Source organism: Lagopus muta, chromosome 3 (genome assembly GCF_023343835.1).
Source record: "Lagopus muta isolate bLagMut1 chromosome 3, bLagMut1 primary, whole genome shotgun sequence".
NCBI classification, from domain to species: Eukaryota; Metazoa; Chordata; class Aves; order Galliformes; family Phasianidae; genus Lagopus; species Lagopus muta.
Genome location: NC_064435.1, coordinates 81,959,961 through 81,982,113, shown reverse-complemented (window position 1 = coordinate 81,982,113; position 22,153 = coordinate 81,959,961). Strand labels below are relative to the sequence as shown.

The window sequence follows — 22,153 nt, the reverse complement described above, 5'->3', positions numbered from 1 at the left end:
CTTGCTTGTGAAAGTGGCCACAAAGGGAACTGCCATCTCACCCACCAACCCTGTGACAAAGCAGGGACAGCCCAGCAAACTCAGAAGAACACAGCATGACCTGATAGCAGGAGCAAATGTCAAAATTTCTTACCCTTTGCTGTGGAAAGAAAAGACAAAAGCGACCAAGGGAAAGAGACATGGTTAGTGGGCATAATGGGTTAACAGTTGGACAAGATGATCTTAGTGGTCTTTTCCAACCTTAATGATTCTATCATTTTTTAAAATTTTAATGAAAATTAAAAAAAAAAAAAAAAAAAAAGAATAAAAAGAATATTTAACGGTTGCTGAGTTAAGCAAAGGCAAGTAAATGCAAAACTAGAAGCAAAACAATAGGCTGAGTAAGAGAGCAAAAAAAATCTTTACGAGAAAGAATGCAATCCATGTTTCACTCTCCATCAAAACCAGGATAGAGTGCAGAGCTCTTGCAAGAAAGGGGAATCTCTACAACTGCAGTGCATGTATTACTGAATTTACATGGCAAATCAAGCTTCAGGTCATCTTTCTTCTGAAAACTGTTGAATGTCAGATACCATGTTTATTATGACTTTGTGATTGAAACTATAAGGCTATACGTGCACATACACAAGGATAACTCTTAAGATACTCATTTCAACATCAGATCCTTCTAGAAATAGGCACAGGCAGTTTTTGACCTCAGAACAGCTATACCAACTTTGTCCCACCCAACTTTGGTGGGAAGCTTGCCCTGCTCCCACTGGCAGTTTAAAAACAAAAACAAAGATTAAAGCATTCCTCCATTTTTCTTTGAAGACAAAGCAAGTGAAATTTGACTCGTATAAGAAATGGCACACTATGTTTCATAAGGTGCTAGCTGACTGCAGTAACTGCTAAAAAACAGCCAAGAGCATCCCCAGGGTGCAGGATAAATGTAGAAAAGTGATTTTCAAGAGAAAAGAGGGAAGTGTAACTGCAGAGAAGGTGTTGCTCTGCTCTGCTCCACCACTGCAAAGCAGATGGGGAGAACTAGGAGAAACAAGGAAATGGAATAAGAAGGGTTCGGACATGCTACACAGAGAAATTTGATTAAGAGGAAGGGATAACTAATCGGGGCTCAACAGAAACAATTTTCACAAAAGACTACCAAGTACCATTACAGCTTGTAACACTTTGACTTTTAACAGCATAACAATCCACCTGGACGAAAACATTTCCAAATTGCTCTGGCTGGAAATCTCTTCAGCAGCTGTACAGACATATGCCTGATCCTGAAACTCTACTATATACTGGGAATATATTGCAGAAAGGAAAGCTATTGCTACCATCTGATGTGAAGTAAGCACATGTTTGCTTAACATAGTTAAGCTGTGGTAGGGGTAGCTACAGCATAATTCCTTCACTGGTCATGGTTAAGTGAAGGTAACAATTTCTCTTGTTTGGTGTGTTCATATATTTCCCTCCCTCCACCCTAGTGAGCAGTTCATTAATGGGCAAATTAAATCGGTCACAATATGATGCTTTAGTTTCCTGTGGGAGTTCAGGAGAACAGCATCTTTAGGAGGCATCTAAATTAGGAAAGGCCAGATGTCTCAGAGAGTAGCATTGGACTGCAGTTCAGACAGCTGCAACTGCAGTTAGGCATTGGTATGGGAGATAAAACAGGGATTGCATTAAATGCAATTAATGTAAATGTAATTATACTTGAGCAATGACATAAATACTGACACACATGGCTGGCTATGCATCACTCATGTGGTTGGAATGTTACATTCTTCTTTTAGCTAGGATTATTTGCATGTTTATTACTAATTAGAAAGAAGTATAATTGTTATTACATAATAATTATTATTATCTCAAAAAAAGACAAACTCTTACGTTTCAGAAAACTGAAGCATTGCTATCAAGGCACTACCAGCTAACTTTTCAAGGCAGATGAGGAAGAGTACTTCTTGGTCTTTTCCCCTTAATACCTGTCCTATCCCCAAATAAAATACTAACACTACGTGATTAATCACTATCATCAGCTGCAACTGGAAACAATTATCGTCAGCAAATAATACATTTGCTGATTTTCTTTCCTGCTTTGTACGTTTGCATGTTCTGTGAGGACGCACAGTCACAGCCTATCGTAAAGACAGTTCTGCTGCTGCATAATGAACTCTCTCCTGCATGTCATGCTGCAGAATACAGATAGAGAAACAGCAGCTCTCTACCCTGACCAACAGAAAAACTGAGGCTAAAACCAAGAACAGCAGCTTCACCAGGTAAAAAATACACAAAAATAATAGTAATATAAAAAAAAGAAAATAAAAATAGGAGCTTGAGTGCATGAGGCTTTATTTACCTAAGCTGCAGGTTGCAGTCACGTGGACTCCTTCCCTCCCATTAGGCTTTAGCTGATCTCAATGTCACAAGTCTCCTCTGCGCCAGCCTGCGGCTCTCAGGTAATGAAATGCAGTGAATACAGTGAAGCACTGCTCAAAGGGAAAAGGAAGACAGGGATGTATTCTGAGGCCACAGGAGGAAACAAGAACACAGTCAGTGAAAAAACACTGAAGTGAAACAATGTCTCATGTCCTTTCACGCATTTTTTGGAGGAAGCAGTTTTGCCTTGTGATTTTAAGGAACTGGCATGCAGCCACATCCACGTGCTAGAGAAATGCTCACTGCCGGGTCAGATTCCCTGCATGAGGCCGTCCTGAAGGTCAGTGTCTATGTTTCGCTATTTCAGCCTTTATCTTTGCACAGCTAGAAATTAAGGAACCTCAGTCTCCCAGCTGTCTAGTAAAATGATCATGAAAGTGAGCTGACACTGGAACTATGGCTAGAATGAAAGGCAATAAAAAACAATACCTGTGTGTTAGCTTCCCCAGCATAGAAATCCACTGACGGATGCTTTCAATACAAATTGTCTATACAGCTGATCCTAGAAGCTACCAACAGCCACACAACTGGATCTGCAGCCACTGGGGAAGCTGCCTCTGTGGTTAGATAAAAGGAAGACACCAGGTCTTTCGGTAACCAAAACATTACTTAAGGAATAAATGTCAGGTGTTGGCTTTGTCTTACTGACATGCAGTACTGTAACAAGAATTCCCCACCATGCTTTTGTAGAAGGAGCTTTAAAGGGCAGCAGTGAGCTGGAGGAAAAAAATCCCAAGCACTTTTAACTGTGTTCTACTTTCTGTCTTAAGACAGAGACTTCTGTATGGAGGTTAGCCCTGCTCTTATGTGGGTGAGGACAAAGGAGAATCGGGCATTTTTCTAGAAAGCAGGATTTGCTTTGAGGAATAGAAGACCAGAGATGACAATCTCCCACAGCATATAGGGGTGAAACAAGGAGTCTCTTCTGTATGCCAAGCAATGCACTATGCAGTACTACTCACCACCACTTCTGTATTGGACCTCTTCCTATACACATGACAACACCACTATTTAAGATTCTTTTCTTTATATTAACTGAGTTGTGTGAATGAGGTTCTTGGAGGCTCTCCTGATTCTGCAACAGCAATTTGCATCCTACATTCCAAAGAAAGTCTTGTTTGTGAAGGACTGTCCTAGGAGGGATGACGTGGAAGTACTCTCTCTTGCTAACATCATAGTTGCTGCAGCCATGCAGAGAGCACAGCTTTGACTTTGCCTTCTGGCTCAAACAATTCTAGAATGGCTCATGTGGAAATTATTTAACTGCAGAAATGCCAAGCATGTAGACAGGTATTCTCAACTTATACTTCTCCAGATATGGAGTCTGACTTCCTTTGGAACCAGAAAAACACCTTAAGTTTACAGCAGGTAAAACTCCCCTATACTGAACGCTCCAGCCTACAAATATGATGTTAAACCCTTAGTGCTGGTGACACCACAAAAATCCCTACCAACATCCCAGAAAACTACTTTAAGGAAAGCCAATAGAAGCTGTATCTGTCTATGGTCCCATTTAGTTTGCAACAAGGCTAATGAGTGAGACTACCTTGGATACACAATTCAGATACAGCCACCTACATTTGTTGTCTGAAATCTATGGGAAGGAAGGCCTCCACAACTGGTAGATTTTGGCCACAGTTCCTGCAGAAAACACATTTAAGAGCTATAACCTCTCTTTGAGAGAGGTTATATCCAGCCAAAGCTTTTTGGTTATCCAGCCAAAGCTTTTCTCTCCAATTTAACTGAAGCCTGCTTCTCCACTTTCCTGTGTTAAAAAGACACCAAAAACTTCAGCATCCAACAGCACACAGAAGATGCAATTACCTTTTCCTTTTTGTTTCATGCTTCCAGACCACATCCACCACTATTATAGTAAGCGCAACTGCTAAATGTCATACTATAAATTTTAAATTGACAAATTGCACTCTTTGCTAGGAACCACATCATGGAAAATGGCAAAAGGCTTGTGCTATATACCTTACTGTCAAGGCCAAACAATTCAATTACCATGGTGATATGCATGTAGAATATAGCTGTAATTCTCTGAACAAAGGCCTTTCCCAGAGATGCATTCTTATCTGTCCTTTCAAATGCTAATACTCCATTTCTCTGGAAGAGTGTATTGTATATAAGAGCATATTTTTTTAAATGGACACGTTTTTGTTTAAACTGATTTTCATGCTAGGGAAAGGCACTAGATCACCTCCAGAAGAAAGAATTGTTTTAAACCCACAGAAAGCAGGGAATGGCCATTTCTGTTGAACAGCTGATACCTGGCAGAAGCATGTTCAGTTTCAAAGACAGTTCAGCTCAACATAATCATTCTGAGATCCTCAACATTACTTGACCACTGCGTTGGTTGTTATTTTCTTTGTGGTTTTGATTGTAAAAGAGATGTGTGCTCATTGAGAGAGAATGGGAGATAGCTATTCTATTTCAAAAACTTGAGACCATAATGGACTTTTTGCTATCTTTTATTCGGACATGGTGAAATCTGCACCTGAATACAGAACCTTGAACCTGCTTGTCTTTTTCACTCTTCTTTTCTTTAATATTAATTCATTTTTAAGCTCATCTCTCACTCTTGAAAAAAAAAAAAAAAGGTAAAAATTCTGTTAATAAGGTTACTGAGAGAAAAAAAGAACTGAATGGGATGTAGTGGCAAAGCACATAAACAACATCTGCTAGTGAAGTTACTGAAAGCTAGACAAAAAATGCAAGCACTGAAACTTGTTCACCTTCTAAGTCCCTGAGATGCTCTTAAGTATCCATAAATAGGATTTAAACAGTTTTCAAGTATCTGAACACTTGGTATATATAATAATTTTCCTCTCCTACCTAAATCTGTCACCTAATTTCTTACACGTCAGAAGAAACAGAGATCATAGAATCATTAAGGTTGGAAAAGACAACTAAAATATGCAGTCCAACTGTCCACCCATCACCACCATGCCCATTAACCATGTTGCCCAGTGCCATATCCACATGGCTCTCGAACACCTCCAGGGATGGTGACACCACCACCTCCATGGGCAGCCTGTGCCAGTGCTTCACCTCTCTTTCTGTGAAGAAATGTTTCCTAATATCCAACCTAAACCTTGCGTGGCGCAACTTGAGGCCATTATCTCTTGCCCTATTACAAGTTATCTTGAAGAAGAGGCTGACTCTCAGCTCACCACAACTTCCTTTTAGGTAGTCATAGAGGGCAGTAAGGTCTACTCTGAGCTTCCTCTTCTCCAGACTAAACAATCTCAGTTCCCTCAGCCAATCCTCATCAGATTTGTGATCCCACATCAGCTTCGTTGCCCTTCTCGGGACATGCACCAGGGCCTTGATGTCTTTCCTATAGTGAGGGGCCCAATACTGAATGCATTACTGTGGTGTGGCCTCAGCAGAGCTAAGCACAGGGAAACAATCGCCTCCCTGCTTCTGCTGGCTACGTTATTTCTGACACAAGACAGGATGCCATTGGGCTTCTTGACCACCTGGGCACACTGTTGGCTTGAGTTCAGTCAGATGTCAACTAACACTCCCAAATACTTTTCTTCTGCACTGCTTTCCAGCCACTCTGCCCCAGCCTGTAGAGATGGGCTTGTTGTGGTCAAAGTGCAAGACTCAGCACTCGCTTTTGTTAAAGCTCGTACAATTGGCCTCAGCCAAGTGATCCAGCCTATCCAAACCCCTTTTCAGGAACCTCCTACCCTCATGCAGATCAACACTATTCCCAAATCAGTGTAATCTGCAAAGTTACTGAGGGTGCATTCAATCCCCTCATCCAGATCATCAATAAAAATATCAGAGTTTGTCCCTATATTTACCACTGGAAAGCACCTCTGGTGACTGTTTGCCAGCTGGATTTAACTCCATTCACCACTCATTATGAGGTGAATGGCCCTCCAGCCAGTCTTTTACCCAGAGAAGAGTACACATGTCCAAGCCATGGGCTGCCAGCTTCTCCAGGAAGGGACAAAAAAAAAGTGGGAATTACAGTCAAAGACTTCACTAAAGTCTAGGTAGATTACATTCACAGTCTTTCCCTCATCCACAAGGCAAGCCACATGGTCATAAAAGATCGAATAGGTCAAGCATGACCTGCCTTTCATGAACCTAAACCCAGTTATATAATGAAAGAATGTTTCACAAGTATCATCCAAAATAGGAAGCCTCTTGAGTATTAGATGCATTCATTAAAAGCTCAGTGAAACTATTCAGTTATTTATCGTTTGGCCCAGCATTTTGGTCCCTATCTACTTTTTTTCATTTCAACACACCACCTTAGTTTGCTGATGAATGCCAGCAAAAGAAGAACCAACATGAGGGTGGTGTGAGGCTCTTCCCTCTCACAGCTCCCAGCACAAGGGAATCTTGCAAACAGAACAAGTTACACAATAAAACCTGAAAAGATATTTCCCTGGTGCACTGTTACAGGTGTCTCAGTAATAGAATATAGTCAACCCACCTCAGATCCAAGCACTTCCCGTTAAAGAGTTCTAAGGCCTCAAAGCACCAAAAGAAATGGAATCTCACTCAAGGAACAATGAAACATCATAGTTGTGACGTATAGGAAGAAAAATTTAATTCTCCATTATACCAAAAGAATATCCAAAGTCTCCATAGGATAACAAGATAACTGGTGACACAAAATTTTGCTGCCATGGAAAGCCAGAAAAATATTGCAAAGCCATAGGCTTCAAGATTGTGGTTAGGCTTTTTATTAGTTTTGTTTTTAAAGCAGTTCATTGATTCTTTGAAGAAAGTAATGCTCAGTGGTTGTACATCAGGTATGAACCAGTTTGGTATGAAACCAAGGTAGACTCCAGGTATACACCAGGATAGCACTGGTGCAAACTGCTTGTCCTTCTCCAATCCCTCTCTCTTTGGGAAAACCATGTATCAAGCACAGGTATTGAGCAAGGAGTTGATTCCACAGGGATTTAAATATGGAACTGTCAGAGATGTCCCTTTTCAAAAGACAAACTTTGCTCTCTCCAATCACATGGGGCCTCTTCAGTTTCTAAGGGTTCACCACTCCATCCAGTGAGTTCAAAATCCTGCTCTAAATCCAGGGAGATGGGCCAAAGTCTGAGTATCTTCAAGAGTTGCTGACAGCACAGCAACCTTGGAGCGCTCACCATGCCAGAGAGAAGCAACTTCATGCACTTTTAATGGAATGAGTCTCTCAACTTACCAAGGCTGAGGCTCTCAGGAATAAAAGGATGCCATGCAGTGGGCATCCACATAAAGATCAGAATGTCTGCAAGCTGATGTGGCAGAATATGGTTAAAAAACAAACTTCTTCATGGTTACCACTATACATGGACTACACAAGTGGAATAATGATAGGAAAAAGCAAACATTCTGATACAAATACAAACATAACGATCCAGTGAAACAATTGCTACTCACTGCAGTGGAAAACAAGAGAAGGTAAAATATTTGGGACATTTAATTATGTGCTAAACATAGAAAAATAATTGGATACTGAAAGCATGAGAGAAAAAGTGATAGTCTCAGCATCGCATAAGACACAAAGCCTGTTGTGTGTACAGCACAGAGTTTAATTTATCTTTGGTTTACCTGGATTTAATTGTAAAGGTTCAGTGACAAATGCTTTTCAGTGTCTGATCGGGTTTTCACCAAAACAAAATGCAAAGGGCAATACTTTTTGTTGGTTTTGTTTAAAATTTGATTAATAGAGACTTAAACATTTGCCAACCCAGCAACCAAAAGAACAAAGTAACTTGATTTGGATACTGTGCCTCATAGGAATTGCTGCCTTGCCTTTTCTCCCTGTGTAGTTCAGAAGCCACAGCAAAACTACATTTCCCGTGAGAGGCCAAGGCCAAAAATTCCCATCATGAATTACACCCTTTTCTACAAAAGAAATTTGGTTGACATAGTTGATAAAGAATGAGAGCATACTGAGGAGAACAGAAGCATACATTCTGCATACAACACTGAAAAGTCCTTGCAGCAGTGGCAGTTAAAGTGTTCTGACTGCTAGCCAGCAAATAATACCAAATTCTCACAGAAAAATTTACATTTTCAGTGAGTAAAACACAACAAATCAACGTATTTTCTGTCACTGCTGGCTCTGATGCTTTTTTCACATTTCTGCTGGCCTCCTTCACAAATGATTTAAACAGAGAATAAGGCAGCTTTGGCAACAATAGGCTTTGTGGATCTGGAAGAAGTTACTGACTTAGAAAATACAGTGCATTGCCTTCCAGGACAACTGGCTGGTACTGAAGCAGGTCAGGGACTCAACCTGCTTGCAAAAAAAAAAAAAAAAAGACTTTAGGTAATATTGTTGCAGAATTGTTGTGCTTCTTGTGAAAAGATATATTTACATCCCCCTGAAACAAGGTAAAATGAAGAAAGGGGGTCCGGTCCTGCATCTGCCAAAAAGCAGTGTTAGTTCCATCACTAGTCATTAGTCACAACAGCATCACTGAAAAGTTTCCAACCACTGGCAACCAAAATGCCATCTGGAAGCACTTAAGAGTGACAACGTATCTCAATAATTTGAACAAACCCAACGTGAGAGGAGAATGTGGACTCTTTCAAATGCTACCTAAAATATTTATAGTAAAAATGTTAAGTGTGATACCTTTTCAGTTCTTCTGAGTGAAAGATCAAAGAAGAGAAGTATAAATATTCAGCAGTTTTTTTCCCCCAACTACATGTTAATACTAAAGGCTACAAAAAGTATTACTAAAAATAACACTGCTGCCAAATTCAAACATATTTCATAATCGAGAAAAAAGGGAATTTATATGAGAATTTAAAACAATTCATTCTCCTAAGAAATGAAGATGGATAGGAGTGACAGCATCTCCATCGAGCACTAGCAGAAATCATGGTCTACAAATTTAGGTGGCAGACAACTGCATGGTAAGGACTGAATGTTGGTTCAGGTATTTATGTAGCTTTCATCACTGATCAGTGGGTTTGTCCTTACCACATCCAGTTCCTTTTACATTTAATTATAGGCGAGGTAAAGAGGGACATGGCTCTGGACACAGATCGGGAACCTGTAGCATTTTTCCAAAGTCACACAGCAAATCAGTGACAGAGGAGGGGCATGAATGAGTGCAGGCACAGGCCCTCTGAGTTACCTTTCTTTCAAGTTACTCTTCCCGCACATGCACACTTCCAGTTACTTGTCTTTTCTACAAACTGGATAGCAGCCTTGGAAATGAAATGGGCTAAGACAGGAAAAAGCAACTCATCCCATATACAATGGACAGGATAACCAACGGTGTTGTGTTTGGCAGGTGACAAACTAAACTTAAATACAGAGAAAACAGGTGAAGGAGAGGATGGAAGAGAAGATTTAACAGGAGGATACAAGGGACTTCAAGATCAAGAGTGGAAGTGGAAAGAAATCATTTGTCCTTTTTGTGTAAAAGCAACAAATTAAAAGCAGGCTGCAGCACTTGAAGGCAACTCAAAAACATCTGTACATCTGTGTGTGCAAATACAGGGAGTTTCTCAATGGGCTTGCTTACCAGTACCTGTAAAAACTAGTGCAAATTCTTCAGCTTTTTACACAGTTAAGTGTTCTTTATTACTTCCTTCCACTCCATATATGATTTTTCCTTCAGAATTGTCAGATTCGATGAGCCTTAATCTGGGTAGCTGGTTTTGTTTTGAAGATACAGAAATTCCCCACTTTCCTTCCCTGAGGGTGGTTTAGTTTCACACAGACAGTCACAAGAAACCTGTTTTTATTGCTTTTCTGACAGTTGCTGCCTTGGGAAGACAGCTAAGAAAAAATCCTCCAAGTGAGGATGACTATTGGCCAGCAGACTGAACTATTATTAACACACAGGAAAACTATCTGACTGTTAAATAGGTTAAAAAAAAAACACCACCAAAACAATAAAAAGAAATGAAAAACCTCAAACCCTCTTGCTGGGTCCCATCAGCATGGACAATACACTCACACCATCATGTAAGACAAAAACCCTTTGTCTTATCGATGAGGCTTGCCTGGTTATTTTGAATAGAAGGATGGTGGGGAACGTTAGTTGTACTGAAAGCAGCCAAATGATGACAATATGTAGCAATCAGGTGCACTGGACAGAACTTCTACAGCTGTCAAAATGAGCTTTAGTTTGGAAAGTTCCAACTGATGCTTGGCATCTATATCATTAATATTATGCCTACTCTGTAAAAAGACAAAAGAAAGGAAATATGAGTATGATATCGTGCTTGCACAGTGAATGCCTCCTATGAGAAGATGATATGAGCATCCCTTGATGAAATACAGTGTGGACATGAAGACCAATAGGTTAGAGGACAAAATGAAATGATTCATTAGTAAAATCTATGAAATTATTGGTCTGCTACTCAAGAAAGGAAGACACTGATACATTACCTTAGAAAGACCAACACACCATTTTTGCTAAGACTTCTTTAAAGGCCAACTGATCCTCTAACAACTGGGAAATAATATCAGCAAAGAAGGGATAAGATTTCAGCCCAGGATGGGGAATACACAGTGAGCACTAGGCTAAATCTAATGCTCTTAAATCGCCCAAGTCTGATGATCTTTGCTGTAAGATATTTAGAAACAAGTGGAAGACATCCCACAGCTGTTATCAGTTGTCTTTAAGGTCACTTTGAGGTTACTTGGAAGGTAAGTAAGATACCAAATGTTTGGAAGATATCACAGTGCTTATTTCTGAAAATGAAAAAAACAACAACAAACTACCTAAAAAACCAGGGGAGCTCTAGATCAGTTGTTTTTACTTCAAATACCTGGAAAGACTCTGGTGCAGATAATCAATGCAATTGAAAGCACATCAAGATATGGTGGTTGACGCCCCGTCCTTGGAGACTTTCAAGGTGAGGCTGGATCAAGCCTTGGGCAACTTGATCTAGCTGTGCATGTCCCTGTTCATTGAAGGGGAGTTGGTCTAGATGACCTTCAGAAGTCACTTACAACTCTAAGGATTCTATGATTCTGTAATTCTACGGATATAAAGAAAGACAAAAAATAGAATACATGCAGGTATCAAGCAAATTCAGTGAAGACAATATAATTTCCCAAATTTTTAGGCTAGTTAATAAATAAAAGTATAAATTGCAGCAAGTAGCAAACATGATACGCATGTAGGGATGTGTACACAACTTAAGAGTCTGCTAAACCAGATAAGAAAAAACTGTCTACAGAAAACAAAAATTTTCAGAAGTTGCAGGTGATGTCAAAAAATTGCCAGGAAAGATATTTAAAATTATAATGAGTTATATAGAAAATGTAAAAAAGGGAAAAAAAGAAAAACACTAGATCCAGTTGATAAGATTAGGTAGTACAAAATATGTCTTTTTATCATATTATTATATGATATATAATATAATATAATATAATATAATATAATATAATATAATATAATATATATATTATAATATATATAATATTATCATATTATCAATTATCACCAGTTTCACCTTGGAGGGGGCTGCATAAAGGCAGATGAGCAAACCAATGATCTACGTGATTGCTACTAGAAGGCGAAACAGCTGAAGTAGCTGACAATAATTTGTTGCTTCTGGAAGCAGTCATCCACAGTTTGTAACCAAATCTGAAGGATTCTTCTTGTAAGGTTCTTCATCTTGGCTTCTGTATGATGGAATATTTTCATTAATGGAATAGGTGATGCAGAAGCAGTGTTTGTTAACCAGCAAATTACATTAAACTGGTTGAAACAGCAAGCACATCTGAGGACAGGAATAGAACAATCTTGACAAACTGGAAAAGCTGAAGGACAGAATTCAATCAGAACAAGTGCAAGCTTCTGTATTTTGCCTGGAACAACCAGCTGCACACACTAAGAATGGGAAACAACTGGGTATATAGCAGTCCTGCATAGACGACATAAGGACCACAAGGAATGACAAGCTGAAGGTGAATTGGTGACGTTGTGCTTTCACATAAGCAAACATCACTCTGGGATGAAGTGCAGGAAGGCAGCCAGAGCAGCCAGATTGACATCCTTCTACTCCACTCAATGCTGCTGCTGGTTCAGCTGAAGTACCCTCAAGAAAGATGTGAGACAACTGGTGGCAGATCTTCAGGGAGCAATGAGAAAGAGCAGATGTCTAGATAACATGAATTATGAGGAAAGACTGAGGGAATGCTGATTGCTCAGCATAAAAAAGAAGGAGCATAAACACCCTTCAAATACATAAAATACACAGCTAGGTAATAATCTGTTCATCAGCATTTATAGGAGGCAGGAGAAGAAAGTAATGGGCTCAAATTGCAGAAATGTTCTGCTTGTAAACTTGCTTGGAAAGGCAGTAGGGTCATTCACTGCTGGAAAATTTTTAAGGACTGGTTATACAAGTGTCTGTCAGAAATGCTATAAGTAGTGCTGATCCTGCTTTGGAGTGGGAGGATGAACTAGGTGGCAATACTCTCCAATTCTGTAGCATAAAATTTAACAGTCTTTGAAGTGCAGCAAGTTACTTGATTAGCAAAGACAGCTCCAATCAAAAACACATCGTGTGTTTGCTTATCCCATTGTATTAAAAGGACACGGGGGAAAAAAGGCTGGTTCAGGAAGCCAAGCAAGTAGGAAATGCAAATCATGGTTGCTGTATGTGGCAAAAGAGATCTGTTTTACCAGCATTATATTGCCTGGAAATAAAACAAACATGAAAAAGCTTCTGGAGGGAACAGAAGAAAGAGACAGACAGAGAGGGAAAATCACCTGAAAATGATGAAACCTCTCTAGGCCAGCAACCCTTTCATTAGTGTAGCCATTGCTGAAATATAGCAGATAGGAAAGCAACATGCTACTGAGTTACCTTTCAGTGACTAAAGCCAATGGAAAAATAAAACCAGCAGAAGAGAGAAGTCCACTCCTTAAGACAGTAACCCAAAGGGAGAATGTCACTTATCTGCCTGTCCCTTTGCTTCAGGGCTGAAATGCCTCAGGAAAGCTCTAAGGAACAGTCAGAGAAGATGCTGCCTATCTTTGATATGTTGAACTGAAACTTTCTTTTGCATGCTTTTCTGATTTTGTATCAAGAACTTAACCCTTTGCTTTCGGCTATCTGCATTCACTTTGAAGTCCAGGCAGTTTAGAATGAGAAGAATAAAGTCATGCTTCCAAAAAACAATGTTGCCAACAAGTCTGTAGGGAATCTGCAACCAGATACCAGTCTTGTATGAAGACCCCAATGGGGACAACTATTCTGAGGATGATGACCTCCCTATATAGAAGGTGATTAACTTCATGTATTGTTGCAGGTAGAGAGACTGAAAGATAGAGAGGAAATTACATGTGCAAAGACATAGTACAGATCAGCTAATTTCAGAATAGAAATACATGGAAATGCAATAGAAATCTCAGCTTATGGAATCTCTGTGTAATGCTCTCAGCAATCACCTGTGTTTTCCTTGTATTTGTACACATTATTCTGTTTCCCCATTCCCTCTCACTCCCGCTGTTCCATATCACTTACTGTACCCCTTTCCCACATACACAATAGATGCAAGGAAAGAGCTGTCTTTTCCTTTACCCATGCTGCCTTTTGCAGAAGGGAATGAGAGGCCATGACTCTGCTACAAACAAAAGCAATTCCATGTACCTCTACAGGAATACACATATGTAAGTGCATATATGCATGCACAACCATCGCTCCAAAGTCTTTCACTTAACCTCTGCAATTTTGTTTGGACTGGTAAGACCACTGGTTTCACAGTAACCTTGATGTTTACTAAAACTTTTTCAGAGATTAAATGTTGATCTCATAAAAGTTCCACTGTAGATGTGTTCTTTTGTTCCTACATGCAATATGAAGTTGCCAGGGAACAAATAAACTATTTATGACTTATGCCTGTACAGTAACGAAGAATGGCTTAATGGGGGCATGTACCACTTTGAAACTACTGCAGTCTGTTGTTCCCTGAACTGGAGGCTCTTACACAGTGTTTGGAAGTATACTCTCTTTTCTCCTCAAAATAAGATCAAATTCTTGGCACAATTGTCTAAATCATAGCAGAAATATTTATACATGACGCAGACTCCTACATGCAGTCCCACATGTCTGCTTTACTTGTAGGTAAATCACTGTAGGTTGCAGACTGCTGCACCCAGACTGCATCAGCTCCAGCTAAATAACTGAAATTAACTCAGTTACTCTTACATTAAGAACTTTAGAGTTACTTAGGAGGACACTGATATCTATTATACATAAGATGCAGCAATTTGGTGGCTTGACCTCGAACTCCATCATCTCTGCTAGTACATCTTCCTTGTGTGAATCATGGTAACAAATAGAGGAGGAGACTGTCCATCTGCAGGTAGCCAGCTGCCCGAACAGTCACCTTGACAGCTGTCACCACACTTAAAATCAGCAGCTTGCTTTCTACTTTGCCTAATACTTGTGATATCCAGACAGGATGGCTAGCGTTCAAACACAGCAGTAGCACTGTGTTTTGAAAAGCAGAACCAAAGAATATGAAAATCATTAGGTGTGGATACTGCTGAGATTGTTGCTCAAGTTCCCCTCTGAACCATCTCCAACTACTATGTCTCTGCACTGCACTCACATGCATGCACAAATTCTTCTCCCCAGCCCATGACACCTCTCTCTGCAGAAATGGCTGGACAAACACTGGTGCTGGACGTGTAGAGTCAATGAGAATACAGCAGCTTAAAATGAAAGAGATGACAGAGGAAACTCTGTAGCTGTTAAAAGACAGAAGATGGAGACCACAATACCCCTGTGATCTTTTTGCACTGTCATCTCTATCTGCAGTGAAGAGCCAGAGAGACAGTTTGGACAACCCAGTAAGATTGTATCAGCTGAGGAGCATCAAGTAAATAAAGGTGCACAGATACTGCAGATCCCTCTCCTCAAACCCAAGTGCTTTTCATCCACAAGATTTAATCAGCATCATAATACTTGATGCTACCATGATTTTGCATTAGCATCCATAGGAAGAAATGTTATCTCCCCTTTCTCTTGGATAAATCTATAAGAGGAATCAGAGTATCAGTACAAAGGACAAGAACAGTTACACAACAGTCAAAACACCTACAAGCATTTCCAAGATGGAGCAGAGTTTACTTATACTGCTAGCACACCTGCACAGACAGGGACAAGCTACCTTCTGGGTCTCTCAGATCCCAAGAGAGATTGGTTCTGATTTTATGTACTCAACAACACATCACAGGAACTCCACAGGAACTAATGGAGTGAAGAAGCAATGAAAAAATCTGAATCAGTCTCTGCATTCATCTACAAAGCTCACTCTTACTCTCACTGTGTTGGATCAATCTTCATTATTTATTTATTTATTTTATTATTATTATTATTTTAAGCTTGAACCTGTATCTATTTTCTTTTCCCCGAATATTGGGCAAGCATTTCACTAGCACATGGGTGAGTCAACAACACTGAGGTTTCATATTCATCAGCAGGTCTGCTTGCACAAATCTTGCTGCCCTGCTTCTCAGATTTGCCCTACCGCTCTCAGCCAGCACCTCTGAGTGGCTGCATGGGAGCTGACATGGCTGAAAAAAGAACAGGTAGAAAAGAGAAAAGAAAGACAAAGATTCCCAATCTGGTTCACTGAATAGCCACAACAGTCACTGTAGCTGCACAGTGCAGGGGGTGAGAACTGCATAATCCTTATGCTGCTAAGAGAAATGCATGTGGAAAAAGTTGGCAATTCCATATAATCACTGAAGTACATTCATGTACGAAGTTCGTGTAAAAATAATACGTCCAAAATGGGACTCATACAAGAAAAAGGAAAAAAACTGTCTGGCTGTCCCCAAAAGCTGCTAAGTGCAGTATCCTGGCCTATTCCCATTGAAGGCAATGGAATGACATCTCCATTATGCCAACTGAGGATTTAGCTGACATTTTATAAAACAAGAGGGATGGGTCCCTGGATAGCAGTGTTTTTAAAACTGATGAGCAGAATCAGTTAGTCTGATCCTCTTCTCAAAACTGCTGATACACAAGTTTGGTTAGGAAGTAAGTAAACATGTTCGAGACTGCATGAGCAGAGGTAAGCAAATACAGCTATGCCAGTCGAACTTTGCAACAGTGTGAATTCCTTTGTCATCATTTAAGATTGAGGTCAATAGTTTAAGCAGACCTTACAAAGAAGGAGTCTTCCTAGGGCTCCTGCTTGAGCACAAGTTTGATTCTATGTAGGCAAAATTCTCCTTTCTGGTTAATGTAATACAAGTCCTGAAAAGACAGATTTCTACTTGTAAGCTCTATTTTTTGGTACATCATAAAATACAGCAGCATTGTTTAAGAGATCGCTTTCATTAAAGATTCATCTGTTCACAATCACTGCCTATACCTGTTTCTCTGTATTGTGAGACATCACCCCAGGCCGACTGCACGGCTTTCACAAATTAAGAAGTGGAGCTGGACAGAAGTAGGTGTTGGGATTGAGAGAAATAACCGTGAACCACTCATTTGCTGACTGAAGGCAAAGTTGCCTTTAATGAATAGTTACATGGAGGATATGAGATAGTAAGTGGGACTGTTATGAAACTTAACCATGAGATACTTTGAGTAATGATCTACAAAGCTGTTAACTGGATTCAGAATGTTTTTGAGTCATTACCATATAGGACTGGGTTGCTCTGAATGGTATATGAAATCCATATGGCTAGAGACATTAAATGACTTACTTTTGGTTAGAGAAGAAGATGGAAATGAGCACACATTTACATGGATCTTCAAAACTAAGAAATGAATAATAAAAAAGAAATCAGCTGTAGTTACATACCATCCGTACCAACAGTACTTTATCATTGAACTTTTAATTACAGATGTCCTGTGACTGAGAACCAGTAGGCACGAAACTAGCATGAATTTTCAGTGTTTGGGGAAAAAAATATAGCAAGTTCACTGGACTGATGTATCTGTTATGACATCAACTCAAAATAAAATGAGGACCAGCTAAAAGGATGCCGAGTATAAATATAAATCACTGATCTTTCACTTCTTTGAACGTTTTCACGTTCAAACTCAGATGCTAAATGAGCTGAGCACTTAACACAAAAAAGAGCAAATTACAAACCTACCACAATGGCTATAATTCATTCTGGAGTAATTACTCCAGCAAGACCAGGGCTGAGCTAGTCAGACAACTCTATTATCTTTCACCTGAAGAAATTGTGATTAGTGGAGAAAATGTCACATTTATACTTAAAAACTGTTTCAAAGATGACGTGCATCTTTTGGCACAGCTCAGCCATCTTAAAAATATTGTGAGAGGCAGAGACAGCAAAGAGAACTCTTTTTTTATGATTTCTCACCCTTGCGTTCAGCCACTGAGTTTAGCCCGAATATTCAGTATCTCAGCACTTGGCACACCTCAGGCATCAGCACTGAACTGCTCTCAGCTGATCCTCAGGGATGCAGCACTGGCTCTCCTAGAGATGAAGGCTCCCTGCACAGAGTCTGTGCAGCACAGAGCAGCAGGGCAAAGAAGAACTGCGTCTTCTTCATTCCCTGGAAATGCTGCACAAATCATAGAAACATAGGACAGACCTGATGAGGATTCACAATTCCACCTCTCTGCTGAGTCTGCACTTGGCACTTCTCCTTCAGCATCATATCAAATTTGATGTGGCGTCTACTTTTTTCTCCAGACCTTTTAAGAACCCTTCATAAAGAGTACATCTTTTCCCCCATTATAAATCTGAAATAAGCACCACAAAACACTGACTTGATCTAGATGACCTTCATAGGACTGGTGCTGAAATTCTGATAGCAAATGATCACAACAGCTACATGTAGCTTAAAAAACCACCTGCATCACTGTGTAGTGGCATCACTGTGTAGTGACATCCCAGCTCCAAGTGTTGCATGGCTTGCAAAGGTCACAACTAAAAGCATGACTGGACCAGGCTGAAATCATTTTTGTTTTGTTTCAATCAAGAAATGAAACAAACAAACATTGTCCGTTTTTGAAAACTTCCCATCTAGTGTTATAAACCTGAATATGCACACGTGGTATCTGTGATGTTCACTAGCTTGACACTTTCCATTCAGGATAAGCACACCTACATTATTTTGCTTTCTACAGTGAGCAGAGGGTGGAAAAACTTGGTTGTAATTATTGAAAAGCAGCAATGAAAGCAGGTTTAAGGAAGCAGTGTACAGACAAAAAGAACTACCTGTCTTTTGCTTGAAAGCAAGAATAATAACTGAAAGTTACAGACAATGCTAAAATGAAATTTAGGTGTACTCACAGACTGTGACACTTGAATTACAAAAACAGTGAATCATCTTTGAGGTATTTGAAGCGAGCAATAAGGTCTCCCCTCAGCCTCCTCTTCCGCAGACTAAACAGCCCCAGTTCCCTCAGTCTCTCCTCATAGGACACATTCTCCAAGCCCTTCACAAGCCTTGTTGCCCTTCTTTGGACCTGCTCCAGCACCTCAATGTCCTTTCTGTATGGAGGTGCCCCAAACTGAACACAGTACTTGAGGTGAGGCCTCACCAGTGCTGAGTACAGGAGCAGGATGACTTCCCTAGTCCTCCTCACCACACCATTCCTGATCCAACCCAGCATGCCATTGACCTTCTTGGCCATGTGGGAACACTGCTGGCTCTGTGGGAACACTTGCCCTATTGAAACTCAGACAGTTTCATCTCACAACACATCCATTTTGTAAGCCCATATTTTTATGTTCCTCACAGAAGCAGAGATTCATAGAGAGAAAGTAGAAGCTTGAGGGGTTTTGGAAGTTTGTCTGGTTGAAGGCATAAGGTACTTTGATTAATTTGTGTTTCCTTTCAGAAATGCAGTAGCCATCAAATGATCATAAAATAGAGCCACGATTAAGCAACTGCTTAGAGGTGAGTGTAGAGTTGCCCACACACAGTATATCTACCCAGCTTCCAGAGAAAGCCTGCAGCTCACTCCAAGTTCTGTGCTGCTGTGTTAGACTGCTCCCTGTCCTCATCCTAGCTCATGTACAGACTTTCCAAAAGCTGGGCAAGCCTTTGATTTATATTTTCCCATTTACATTTAGAAGACTTTCACAGACACAACTGAGATTTTCCAAAGCCACGTTCTCTCATATTTATAAGAGCACAAAGAATCCATGTAAGCACTGGAAACGAATTTGAGAAAAAACAAAGACGTATCTCAGTTAAACTTTAATATACATGGATCTCTCTACTGTAAAGCAAAGTATGTTTAATTGGAAAGGTGGAAATACAGTTCTAACTGTGTTATTTAGTACATAAGCTCTAAATACATCTACATATTGTTATATTCAACAGCACAGCACTCAAATAAGAGTTCAGAAATGAAAGTACTTCCAATATTTTTGTGTTAGCTGAAAATTGCCAATAATTTTTGTTGCAAAAACATTTTCCATGCACTCCGAGTATTCCTCTGAGATGAAAATTATCCATTATACAAGTGTCAAACTATTTTTAAACCCTACTCTTCCTTGTGCTCATCTGTGTTTAGAAGAGCAGAAATTTATTTGTGAAATTCCCTGAAGAGGGGAATTTGGAAAGGAAAGGTAGCTGGGAAGCAAAAAAAAGCCCAATATGTATTCTCTAGAGGGGAAGGTTATTAAGCATCCAATTCTGACACTTCACACAAAACGAGCATCACCTTACTTCAGAATGGTTTTGCTGAAGTCTATGAGATGCTCAGTACTAGCATGAAAAGCAGGACCAAAATCTGATGCTGACATCCAGAATGTGGAGGGGAACAGGAGACCTAGGCAAATTCATCTGTCCGTTTACATAACACACTGCATGATCTCAGATCAAATACATAGAAGGTATAAGTAGGAGTGAATATTCACGGACTTCATCTTAGAGAAAAAGGAGCTGTTCCACAGCACTTGAAGGTGGAGCTGGGTAAAGGGAGTTGTGGGATGGAATGAAAAGATGTTGCCTGAAGCACTCCCTGAAGCTGGTAAACAACATGTGTTCAAGTCTTTATTCGGAAGCAGATCCAAGATCTTGGACCAACGTTCTTCCCTACCCAACAAAACAGCATTGGGCACTACTACTGCAAGCCTCTCTTTGCTGTCAATGGAGGGATTGCTGACAGATTTCACAAGCTGCAAGCCCACCAGGCTTCACTACTTCCATGAACCTTTCTCTTTTTGGTGCATTGAGAGAGCAGACAGCCTTACAGCATTCCTCTTCCTTCTTTATAGTGGGATAGTGCTGCAGGCAGTATCCTTTGTAATGAGGAATTAAACGTTGGAAAGGTGCAAAAACTACTACAGGATCAACTCCTTAAAGAAAACTAAGACATTTTCTTCCTATCATCCTAAGGAACTTTTATTTTGTTAATGGGAGACTTCTGTAGCTATGACACTACATCTGGATATAAAACAAGCAAGGTGCACTTCAAAACATTTGAATGACTCCAGCTAAACCTATTATAGGCACACACGTCAAATGTGGGTACTGTGGGACACATTAAGAATTTCTGCCTGCATAATATGTTTCCTGCAGCCCAGAAGGAAAATATTCTTTAGCGCAATACAAGCCCAAGTTCATGTTTAAAGCAGGAACTGTTGATCCCAATTGGAAAAAGCATAAGATTTTCATTACATGGAGGAAAGAGGAAGGAACTGCTTGTCAGATATGTCTCTGGAAAATCTGCTTACAGGAACATGTTTGTGTGTATAGAGCAAGGGCCTATTTTTGGGGAAAAAGGCCATGAAGGTTTCATACATCTGTTTTGATTAACTGCCCTGGAGATTTTCGGAATTGGTTTTTCTGAAGAGGAATCTGCACAAAGCACTGCAGAGCTTTCCATTCTGCACAGTCTGTTAACTCTACTGGAAGAAGGCAAGCACTGAATGAACATTTTAATGTTACTCAAGACACAGTTGAGATTACGGCAGTAAGGAAGGCACAGAGGCAGACATTTCAGAGAGCCCACAGCTCCCTTTTCAAAGGTATAAAGCAAAATGAAAAATGGAAGAGCTACTCCTGCTGAGTTCTACTGTAACATGAACTGCAGCTCTTCTGCCAGTGCCTAACCAGGCATGGAAGCACAGATGAAAGCAAACAGCGTCAAAAGACAGAAGAAAACTTCTTGCACGGTGACTTGGCCAGCCCTCAGACTGTAATAAGACTTAACTGTCTTCCTTCTACCTGCAAAACTGCCAAAATCCCTAGGCAGGATTTAAGCTCCGGCCTTCTAGGAATAAGCCCAGGGTCCCTGAACCCACATGGTGCCACAGGAACATCTGTAGAAGCCCAGTCTCAAGACAGGAGTAAAGGCATCTTACAGTCATGTCTTCTTTGCAGGAGATTCCTTCAGCCAAGCAGCCACCACCCTCCCATTCAACACAGGCAGAGTTAAAATGCTCACAGACTGATTTCCATTTTCTGTGTCATTCCTGCAACTAGCTCTCTAACAGGCTGTTTCACAATGTTCACTTTGCCAAGACTGTGTTTGTTCATTTTAAAAATCACCAGGAAGGCCCCTCCTCTCAGTTGTGTAGACAGAGGGAAAATGGACTGTCAACAGAACGTAAATCTGGGCACAACCTTCCACTCTTCAGTTCTTTCACTTCAGCCTGTATGCATGGGAACTTATTTAATGGATGTGCAGCACTTGCACACTGTTCCTTTTGCCTGCCATTTATTCTGATGCTGTTTTATGGGCTCTAGTGACAAAACCTTCCTACTTTGCCATGCAAGGAAACACAGGGGCTATGAAAACAACCTTAACTGCTAGCCA

At 40.2% G+C, this 22,153-nt stretch overlaps 1 protein-coding gene across 4 annotated transcripts in view; it reads right to left on the bottom strand.

Moving 5' to 3' along the window:
• The window catches only part of FARS2 (phenylalanyl-tRNA synthetase 2, mitochondrial), a 230,918-nt gene that overhangs the window by 830 nt on the left and 207,935 nt on the right, over nt 1-22,153 (bottom strand). The gene's annotated exons all lie outside the window — the stretch shown is intronic.